The sequence below is a fragment of the Gobius niger genome, assembly GCF_951799975.1.
Source record: "Gobius niger genome assembly, chromosome: 12".
Taxonomy (NCBI): Eukaryota; Metazoa; Chordata; class Actinopteri; order Gobiiformes; family Gobiidae; genus Gobius; species Gobius niger.
Window position 1 is genome coordinate 25060994 of NC_136863.1, and position 11642 is coordinate 25072635.

Below are 11642 nucleotides of genomic sequence, written 5' to 3' on the forward strand. Positions count from 1 at the left end.
AACTACACGTCACGTAAGGGCCGAGTCTTCAGTGAAGATCCTGCCCTTATGCCCTTTTTAGGGACATGCTTCGTCAGAGCTGGGGAGGGGGAGTCTATTAATCCACCACATTTTGAGTAATGACGGTCTATTAATACAATATGTCTATGCCCTAATCATATCCTGATTAGGAAAAAACTAACCCTAACCCTAGCCCCCTGATCAGAGGGAACGACAGGTAACTGGTTAATAGCTAATACTAGCACATTATCAGAAATGTTTGATTATTGTGCATTGTCCCTGTCAAATAAATTAATACAATTCAAGAAAACAGGGGTTCCCTTCGCAGAGTGGCTGGGCGCACCCTTCGAGATCGGGTGAGGAGCTCAGTTACCCAGGAAGAGGTCGGAGTAGAGTCGCTGCTTCTTCACGTCGAAAGGTGCCAGCTGAGGTGGCTAGGGCATCTGTTCCGGATGCCTCCTGGTCACCTCCCGTGGGAGGTGTTCCAGGCATGTCCTAGTGGGTGGAGGCCTCGTGAAAGGCCCAGGACACGCTGGTGGGACTATGTCTCCGAGCTTAGCTGTAAATCTTACCCGGATACCTCCTTGTTTGTCCCTTCCTTGTTTCCTTAGCGCATCCTGTGATGCCTCCTCCACTGTGCGGCCGGTGTGGGGGCTCTTAGTGCCTCGTCAGTGTTGCAGAAGAAGTGTTTAGCTCAAAAGCATGTTGTTTGTTTACTTTAAAGAGCAGTTTACTTCAGGATCATTATGGACTCTCTGCAGTAAAAAAAATCCACTGAACCAGTAAAACAATGTGGAACACACAAACCACAAATGCAGTTTGCAGAAAAAGGCCAAAAAAAAGCAGTTATTGCAGGAGAGAGGGAGGTTGCTGCTTGTTTACGTGTGTTGGCTACTTTACAGACCAGATAAGAACTTAGCCTCAAGCATTCTAAATCTGGGCTAAATTGGCTCTGGTCCAAATACAGCTGTGCAACGCTACACCCGAACTCTTCAAGGACGATTCAGGGGCAGGTCTAGGGCTGAGTACCGTTAGTTTTTTTACTTTAATGATACTTTTTGGTACCGGTACATTAACAGTACTTTATACCTATTTAATTGTAATTTAATTAAAATAACCTGTGCATAAAAAAGTATTGTTCCAGATGTCATAAAACAGCACAACAGAAAGCAAGACCTCAGTCACACAAAACGACTAATGATGTTGTTAGCATTTGGCCTCTCCCAGTATATTCCTATAGCTCCAAATGGGGTGAAGTTAGAAGCTACCACGCTCTTCCACGGGCACAAAGACCAGGCAGGTACGTATCAACTCGTCTAAGCTCAGGAAAGAACATATCTCAGTATGGAAGAACGGTGGCCTGTTCCTTTAACGGTACCCAGCTCTAGGTCTACATAACTCAGGGTTAACAAAACCAGGACTTACGCAGGTCTAGGCTGAGCCAAGTCCTAAGGTAAAGTCTAAATTGGACTCAGAGGCTCAGGGGCAAAGCATTCACCCAAAGTGTGGCAGTTCCATCCTCGCTCTAACACTGCTAACACAGAATGAAAGCATGGCTAAGACTTCTGTGCACCAAGACAAAGCAGCTTGAGACCCTTTACTGTAGGACATTATGTGGAATCTGTGACTTGAACGGATCAGCGCAAAACGTTCCGGGTAAGGGAAGGGAGAGGGTCTGGCGATGGCTGCAGGACATCAACCTTTGAAGACTGTTGTAGTGACCTTTAAACCAAACGCTGACGCAGTCCGCCCCGGCTGTACCATGACCTTACTTTGATGGAATTACCGCGGAGAATAATGGCCGCTCTCCGGGGGGACAATAATGCAAATGAATTACAGGCATGCCATCAAACAGTCAGGACATGTAAACACAGGGAAGATGCACATGAACGTGTATCACAGAGAGTGATTATGTTGTGGAGATGCTACTGTGTCATGAAGGATTTGGATACTGTTTACAGCGGAGAGTATGAGACACCCCCACGCAAAGTGTGTGTTTTTTGTGAACCTTCTCACAAATGGGGAACAAAAGTAATATGAGTTTCTTATATGAGTCATTTGTCACATCATTTTTGCCACATGGAGCATTTTCCTCATACAATGCATGGAAAATGAATAGAAAACGGCCATATACTATTTTAAAAAGCTGGAATAGTTTGACTTTAATATACCTAAACCATAAACCTAATATTTATGGACCTAAATAAGAGAAGAAGATTGTATGTTTCTTTATTGAATGCATAAGCCTTAAAGGAATAGGCCACAGTCTTTACATACTGGGATATGTTCTTACCTTAGCTTTGACGAGTTTGGCATCCGCACAGTAAAGTGAAGATATTACTGCGCGGATTTCAAACTACTCCTCGTATTATTACGCCTTACAATATAGTTCCCCCTATTATCCGCTTTGAAAATCCACATTGTTTAATTTTGTGTAATTATACTTTGTGTAACACTTCACGTAACCATATTTAAATAGGGAAAACGTGGAAGAGCTTGGTAGCTTCTATCTTCTATCTGTTTTGGAGCATAGCAAAGGCTGTGTTCACTTCACAAGCTTAATTTTAAATATTGTAATTTTAAACCACCATTCACCAAAGACCCATCTAAAATGTAAATGTGACTTATTTTTGTTTTATTGCAAATAGGGCTGGGACGATCCACTTTTGTCACAATCCGATACATGTCACGATAAAAATTATAATTCCTATGATTATTATGCTAATCGATTTACAAAAATATTATATTCAATAACATGTTGCTACCCTACTGCTCTGAACGCATGCACTCTGATTCTATAGCAGATCAGTGTCTACAGTTTCTGTATTGTTCTGTTTCCTTCCCTGCAAGCTATATTTAAATAGGGAAAACGTGGAAGAGCTTGGTAGCTTCTATCTTGACCTGTTTTGGAGCTATAGTGGAGAGGGGGAGAGGCTAAATGCTAACGCCGTCTGTGCTGTGTTTACGTGATTGAAGGCACGGGTGAAGACCAGACAGGTCCTAAAGAACTCGTCAAAGCTAAGGTAAGAACATATCTCAGTATGTAAAAACGGTGGCCTATTCCTTTAAACATCAAATAAATCTCTCCTGGTCTGGCCTCGGCACTCACCAGAATCTCAAGTCACACTATATGATGCTCATACATCAGCTAAAGCGTTTTGATCTGATAAGCTTTTCATTGTGTTTTATCACACTGAGCAAAGTAGAAGTAAAGAAACCAGCTGTTCAAAAGAATGTACTTTTGCAACGCTTTGTTCTGGATTATCATATTAAAGTGATAATCTATTTTAATGTTTTACCAACTGAATCCACCTTATTCCTGGAGTGGCTCATTTGGAAATGAGGATGTGGCAGTTTTGAGCATGGGCGCAGATAGCGGGGGGGACGGGGGGGACATGACGTACCCAGATTTTCATTCACCTGGATCCGTCCCCCTCACTTTTATGAAGAAAAATATCTTGCAAGCATTTTGCAATGTGCGAAACAGCGCCTCCCTTGACCATTCACTTTGATATGCGGCGAGAAACGGTATTGCGCTCATGTGTTTGTGTTGACTGGGCTGTGCGTGTGTCAAAATGCGAAACGCGAGCTGTTGGTTTACTTGGTTATCAGACAGTGTAGCCTACGTCAGGACTGCTTTTTCATACTACATGTGGCATGCTTGGTGAGTGATTAGAAACCGTACCAATACGCATTATTGTCTTGCAATGATGGGCAATTAAGTTTGATAGGTTGTCATGCCTGAGCAGCTTTGTCCCCCCCAGTTTCAAAAACCTATCTGCGCCCCTGGTTTTGAGCCATTGGTTTCACATAGCGGTTTATTTCAACATTTCAAGATGATTTTCTAAACGATCAGCCTCTGTAACATTTGAAAAGACGTCCTGGCAGAGCTCAGGAACATGTTTCACTGTTCACAGTTGAATTAAAATCTTGAGAATGGACATTTGTGGCTTTAGAACATGCAGTGTTTGGAACATGCTCCTGGACTTACACTGTGACATTTGGGGGTGATTTTTGAACATGGCAACTGTGACTTACTCTCATATGAAGAAAGTCCAAGTGCACAGGCTTAGAGTGTTAACACACGACAGACCCGCTCACACTGTCCTGACATGAACCGAGCCCGAGAGGTGGCACAAGCTGAATACACTGCATTTTACATTCGTTTTGGAAAGAGCGTTCTGTCTATTTTCTCGTCGTTTTAGAGTAAAACCTGATTAAACTCCAGACAAGGCGTGTTTCTGCGGCGCATGTAATGAAGCTTCAGAAACGGACTGTAGCATCTGAGTAAAGTCAATGGACCAGTTGTAATCTGGATCAAAATGATCCGGGTTTGGAAATCCCATTTTTCGCTATCCAGGATCAGGTAATCCGCTTTAATTTTATGCCGGTTTTTCAAAACAACATTGGATTGGATCGCTGGTTTCAAGATTACCGAATCTGGATTTCCAGTGTTCTAAATGGGACAGATCACAATGTGGTCTCCCAGCAATGTAATGAACAACAGGTAAAAAAGCCAACTGGAGGCACTTTAAGTGAAATACAAAAATAACATAAACATCCTTTTATGACCACTCATCTGAGCCACAACAAATAGCAAGTACACATAAACAAATACATTGTGGATTTCTTTCAACATAAATAAATACAAGAAATACTTAACAAAATAAAGAGTGTTCAGGGTTCTTCATCTGAGTAGGAGAGTCTGGGCAGGAGCTGCTGTTGGCAGCAGGCTTACCAGACTCACACACTGGTACAGCGCTGAGTCCAGGCTACTGGTTTGCTGCAGTTTGGCTTCATTTGCTCCTCTGCCAGGAGTGTCTTTGATGATTGTTTTGTTGAAATGAATATTCAGTGATGAATGACATATTGAATATATCATTTCTGTTTGTTATTGAAATCTGTTTGGGGGTTTATTTCATGGGGACAAGATTATTGTATTTTTACTTGACTGCACTGGAAGGCTTAAATGGTAGTCTACTTTATCTACTTCATAACTATAACGGTTTATCAAATCAAGCACAAAATATAAATAAAAGCATATACACCAATTCATACAAATTGATTATTTGACCAGTTTTAAAGTTTTGCTACATTTTCTTTTTGAAGTCCACCTTTAAATCCTCCCCCCTGTTGGGATCAGCAAAATCCTGTTTTTTTTTTTGGATCAAAGTCATCCAGATCCTACTGAAATGTTTTCAACAACACAAAGTGAAGGTTTGATCCAGATTAAAACTAGGAAAAGCATAAATCACAGGAGTGTAGTGGCTACATGTGCCCATGGAGGAACATTCACAGCTCATCCAAAATAAAGGCCACCTCCGTCGAGTCTCCTGGGTCACCCTCTTGCTGTGAGGGTTCCAATAAAGAGCCACAATCAAACTGTTACAATATGACAGCTGGAGTAAATGAAGTGTGGCAGGAGAAAAATGATGCTGCTTTTCCGGAACACGGTAATCATTTTGATTTTCTGCTACATTTACTTTACGTATTTACCCAATTCAAACACAAACTGTAGAATTGATCCAAATCAACTTGAAGTTGAACAGTTTCCTGTCACGAACAAGACATGATGTTACGATGGGACATTTTCACATCTCACATACACATCATTTGTTCCAAAGGCAATCTCCACTTTGAACGGTCACAAATAATAGTCCTGTTGTTCATTGTTGTTATGTTGATTGTAAATATGTGCATGTTTTGAGCCTGTCAAAGACGAATTTCTGTCGCCTTCAGGGACAGACAATAAAGTTTCTTATCTTATCTTATCTTATCTTATCTTATCTTATCTTATCTTATCTTATCTAATTCTAACAATTACCATCTAAAACTGTCATACTGTATCAAATTCCAATAAATAAATAAATAAGCCATTCCAAGATAGTGTGTATGCTGCTGTTTGGTATATTTAATTTTTCACATACAAACAAAAAGAATAAATCACTTTTACAAGAGTACATTTCCTACATAGGCCCTTGTCAGCCCGACCAGAGCCAGGTTGATATTACAATGCAATATTTTTGAGACAGAAATTTCAAACAGTCTGTGGAGAGCCACTCACAGTGGTGTCCTGCGGTTCTCCGCGCGGTCAGTCGTCCAGGTGCTGACCAGGCCCTGCTTAGCTTTGAGATATAAGCATACATAAGCTTTAGCTTCTGCCTATTCCATTTCAGACTTCACGTTTATTTATGTCTTTGTCTGTTAAAGGTTTAAATGTCTGAATAAAGAAAGAAAGAAAAAGAAAGCAAGATCTAAATACCTAAATATAGCACAGACTGCTTTGGTTAAAGTGACTAATGACCTCATATGTGCTGTTGATGAAGGACAACTATCCATCCTTGTTCTTTTAGATCTTAGTGCCACATTTGACACAGTCTCTCACAACATCCTTCTCACTGACATCGGTATCTCTGGAATTCCCTTGACCCGGTTCACATCCTATCTTACACACCGCACACAATTTGTCCAACTCAGGCATTTCTGCTCCAGACCCTCTTCTATCTGCTGTGGTGTCCCACAAGGCTCTGTCCTTGGCCCTTTACTATTTCTAATATATCTCCTCCCACTCGGCTAAATCTACAAACAATTCAACATTAAATTCCACTACTTTGCACCGATATGCAGCTGTATATCTCTGCATAGCCCAACTCCACTTTGCCCCCGGATCACCTCAATCTCTGCCTTTCACAAATTAATATCTGGCTCACATCCAATTTTCATAAGCTTAACAGTACAAAGACTGAAGTCATTCTCATTGGTACTCCCTCAACCCTGTCCAAGACTCCCACACTTACTCTCTCCTTTGACAACGCCACAATAACTCTGTCACAACAAGTAAGAAACCATGGTGTCATTTTTCACCGCTTCCTCGCATTTGAAGCTCACATCAATAATGTTACAGGGCTCGTCTCCGACCCTCACTTACTTCACACAGCACTGCTATACTGGTTCACTCACTGGTCACCTCACGCGTAGATTACTATAATTCATTACTATATCGACTACCTCGCAAACTCCTACATAAACTACAAACGGTCCAGAACTCTGCTGGAAGAACAACAACCCGGATCCCATCTTCAGCTCATATCACCACAGTCCTTCACCAACTTCACTGGCTGCCAGTTCAGGAAAGAATCCAGTTTAAAGTCCTTCTGCTCACTTTCAAAGCCCTTAATAACCTTGCTCCATCATATCTCTGTGACCTGCTTAGACCCTACACACTGTCTCGAACACTCTGCCCCTCCTCTCAGGACCTTCTCCACACTCCGTCAGATCATCTGTCCACCATGGGCCACAGACAGACAGACAGACAGACAGACAGACAGACAGACAGACAGACAGACAGACAGACAGACAGACAGACAGACAGACAGACAGACAGACAGACAGACAGACAGACAGACAGACAGACAGACAGACAGACAGACAGACAGACAGATTTGTAGTCTGGAGGAACATAATGTACAGACATACGGCCCTAACTCCAACCCTACTCTTAAGCTCTAACCTTAAGTCATCACGCTATACAGAACTCAGGGTTTCCGTTAGTCATCTGCACTTGTAGTATAGGCTACATTGTTATTGATAATATGACACATATGTTTTGGCGACGGAGAAAATCTTCCCTCCAAGTCACAAACCCTCCAACATGGACATGATTCCATTGTACATGTTGTGTATGTACTGCATAGGAACAAGTTATTACACATTGTTTCGTATAATTATATTGGACCAAATTTGGTATATCAAGGGCAATGTAAAATAAAGTGTTGCCTTAAAATGTTCAGGTTTGATTCTTTTGGTAGAGTACCTATGGTTGTGTACTGTACATGAGCTACTCAGGGATCAATGAAGATTTAGCTCTCCCTAATGTGATGACTATTTTAGGACCAAACTTTTCCCAACTTTTTTCTCGTGTAAAACTCTGAATACTTGATTCCACCACTGAGTCACGTTGAAACCTGTAAAGGTTCTTCAAGGGGAGGTTATAGTCCAGATGTTGAGCTTGCTTCCTGCAAAGCTAACCACTCTGCCACCATGCCTTGTGTTGCCATTTCCACATTTCCTTTGGGCGTTCCTACATCTTTATTCCTGTGCTTCGTTCATGTTGGTATATGCTTCTGTCTTTGTGGCCGCGGGTTACAGCTTTACATGGGGACATTACATAAGACCTGATATGGCGTGTACATAAAAGGTGTACATAAAAAGGTCTCGCTCACATTAAAGTCATCTCTGTGCTTTACAATGGCCATATGTTTTAAAGGGGCTCCTTAATGGGTTGATCGGGGTGAAAGGAGGACATATATAACACAATATATAACACAAACTGCTTTGGGGCATCAGAGTGCACAATACAGACCATGTTCCTCTTCAAATCCTTTACAAGTCAATATTTCTTGCGATTCATTTTAGTTTTTACAGGTTTTATTAAATGTATCATGTTAAGGCCAGACGCTGCAGGTGAAGAAGGAATCTTTTTTTTTTTTTACATTTAGAAGTATCAATTTGAAACTTTCTCTGAAATAGAAAAAAATAGAATATCGTTAAAAAGTGCAGTCATTTCTGTAATTCAACTTAAACTGTGAAACTAATATATGATATAGACGTGAGACATGTATAGCCTTTATTTGTTATCATTTTGATTATCTTGGCTCAGCTTGTAAAAAGCCCAAATTAAAAATCTCATAAAATGAGAATAATGGACTGTAAACATTTTAGATTTTTATGCTTAAAAATTGCAGATATTTTCAGCAACGATATATATGTATTAATTTGTTGGTATATTAGTTACAAATACTTTTTCAGAGGGGTTTCTGGATATCTTAAAATAAGCTGTTTACTAGTGCAAAGATCTGAAAAAGAAAATCCTTCGTTTTTCTTTCCGTTATTTCGGTTTGGTCAATTTACCAATCATTCAAAACATATGCAAAACTAACAATAAAGTCATGATAAATTCAGCACGTTCAAGGACTATTGTCCACACCCAAATTTTTTTTTCTGTGAAATATTTTCCATATATCTTCATTCAACATTTTTCCATTATTATTCTCTTTTTAATAGAAAAGAGCCGTAGTTTTAACTCATCGTCACAGCTATTCCATCATTGATCAACAGTGTTCTCTTAATGTTTGTACAAGTGGTTGATTGAAAATACACATTCCTCTGAGATTAGAAGTAAACACATTTTTACAAGCATTTAGGGATTTTGTTATGTTTAAGGAACAGGTCACCGTTTTTCCATACTGTGATAAGTTCTTACTTGAGTTTAGACGAGTTGATACGTACCTGTCTGCGCTATAAGAATACATTAGGAGAGGCCAAATGCTAACAATATCTTTGGTCGTTTTGCATGACTGAGCACACACACAAAGACCAGACAGCTACGCATCAACTCGTCTAAGCTCAGGTAAGAACATATCTCAGTCTGGAAAAACAAAGGCCTGTTCCTTTAACTTGGTAAATAAACTTGGCCGTGTACAAATCGAACCAAGTCACAGAACTTGAAGATTGTTGACTGAAGAAACAGTGAATTACTCTGTGAACTTTTTGCTGTTTAAACCAGCCTGTTTACAGATGGGAACATTACGCAGAACACAGCCAGTGTCCGGGTGCCCCCAGACAAATAAAACAAAAAACTAAATCAAATCAGGCTGAGACTGTGATTTAAAATGCCCTTTTTCATATAAAAATCATATGATCCCGTTCCCGTGTCAAGAGTGTTACGTAAGGTTTGCCGTCTAGCACTTCTTGTGATGGACACGGCAACAAAAAAGCTCTTTCCTGTCTACTTATTGTTGAGAAACCCTGAGGCCAAATGGAGAAGGAGGTCACCGACTGGGAGTCAACAAGACAGCTCTTTGAATAGGAGACATGCACATGTAACACTTGAGACTGTAGAGCCTGACAGGTCTCCGTCCTAAGTAGGGCTGAGGGTTAGTACTTTAAAGCAGTACTAAATAACTGGTGCCCCAGAACTGGTGCAGGTGTCGTAGCATGTTGTGTTTTTTTACTCATTAATTGTCCGTGAGAGTAAATACTACACTGACAGAAAAGACAAAGGGACAGAGGGATATTGTACATCCAATTACACAATGGAGATCTTTTGCCCGTTAGCCTGTTAGCTTCTTCTTTGTGATTCCATTAGTGTGTATTGGTGGCTCCGGTCCGGTGGCAGTCAAGTTGCAATTGGGGTTTTCTGGCCAGCGACACCAGGGGGAGATGAAAGACCCCCCAATCATCCCATCAACACTTGCATTACCCCCAGAGGGACTACGGAAAGGATTTATTGAGGTAAACGAGTTACTTAATGTTGTTTTAATGTTTTATGTCTAAGTTACTATCATTTTTCGGTGGCCGTACCGCCTTTGCGATGCCCAACCCCGTCAGACCTTGGAAGCTAAGCAGGGAAGGGCCTGGTCGGTACTTGGATGGGAGACCGTTTAGTAACACCAGGAAGCCTAGCGAATGTAGTGAGTGAGTGAGTGGTTGGTGGTGGTCGGAGGGGCCGATGGCGCAGACTGGTTGCCTCGCTTCCGTCAGTCTACCCCAGGGCAGCTGTGGCTACAATAGTTGCTTACCACCACCAAGTATGGAGTGAATGAATAGTGCAATGTGAAGCGTCTTTGAGTGTCCAGAAAAGCGCTATATAAAACCAATGCATTATTATTATTTTGTGTTTTTGAATTTTTTGTATCTTTCTGTGAAGCACTTTGGTCTTCCTAGTGTCGTTGTAACATGCTATACAGTGCTATATGCATCTGCTCTATACTTTCATTTTTTTCGTACCAGTAGTACCAAATTTTTTTTTCCAATACCGTCCTGGTATTGTTTGTAATCCGAAACACATACCTATTGATCATTATCTTTGACTTTGTTGGTTACATAATGTTACCTATTACTTCACTGCAGTCTATGAGCTTTATGTCTGTACTTTGTTGCTTAAATCAGAGCAACAAAGTACAGACATAACGCTCATAGACTGCACCAGATTAGAGATAAAAAGTTTCCATCCATATAGTCTGGGGTAAAGTAAATCATTAAAACGTGCATGTGTGGTGGCCAGAGGCGGTAGTAACTCACCAGTATGCAGGCTCAATATTGAGTTGATATCATATTGAGTCGTATCTCCTCCTCACACTGAGCTGATAAGGCTGACTGATTAGGAGGGAGGAGCTGCATAGTTAGCCCCACAAAAATTAAATAAAACAAACAAAAACATTATTTGATTTCACACAAATAAACCAGCTCCAACAGCATGTTCATTTTAAACCCCTATAGCAACACGCTAAACTAAAACAGCTACTCAAAATGTCCCAGTAACACTGAACCTTGACTCCACAAGAGCAACGACAACTATGTTTTTGATGAGGAAAAACATTTTAATAGTAAAAAGCTCTTTTTTAAAAAGTTATTTTTTATATACGTCAAAATATGAAAATTCAGAGGACAAGGTGATATTTGTACATCAAACATATGAGACAATGGGTCAGTAATATTCCTCCAGAATGCCTTGCCAAAGTGGCAATCCATCTGGTCAATAGCGTGACCTGAAAACAAAATGATTATATTATATGTGACATCATTTCCTTTTTCTGCTAACTGCATTTGTGTTTTTTGGTTTTTGTGGAGGTTTGGTGGAT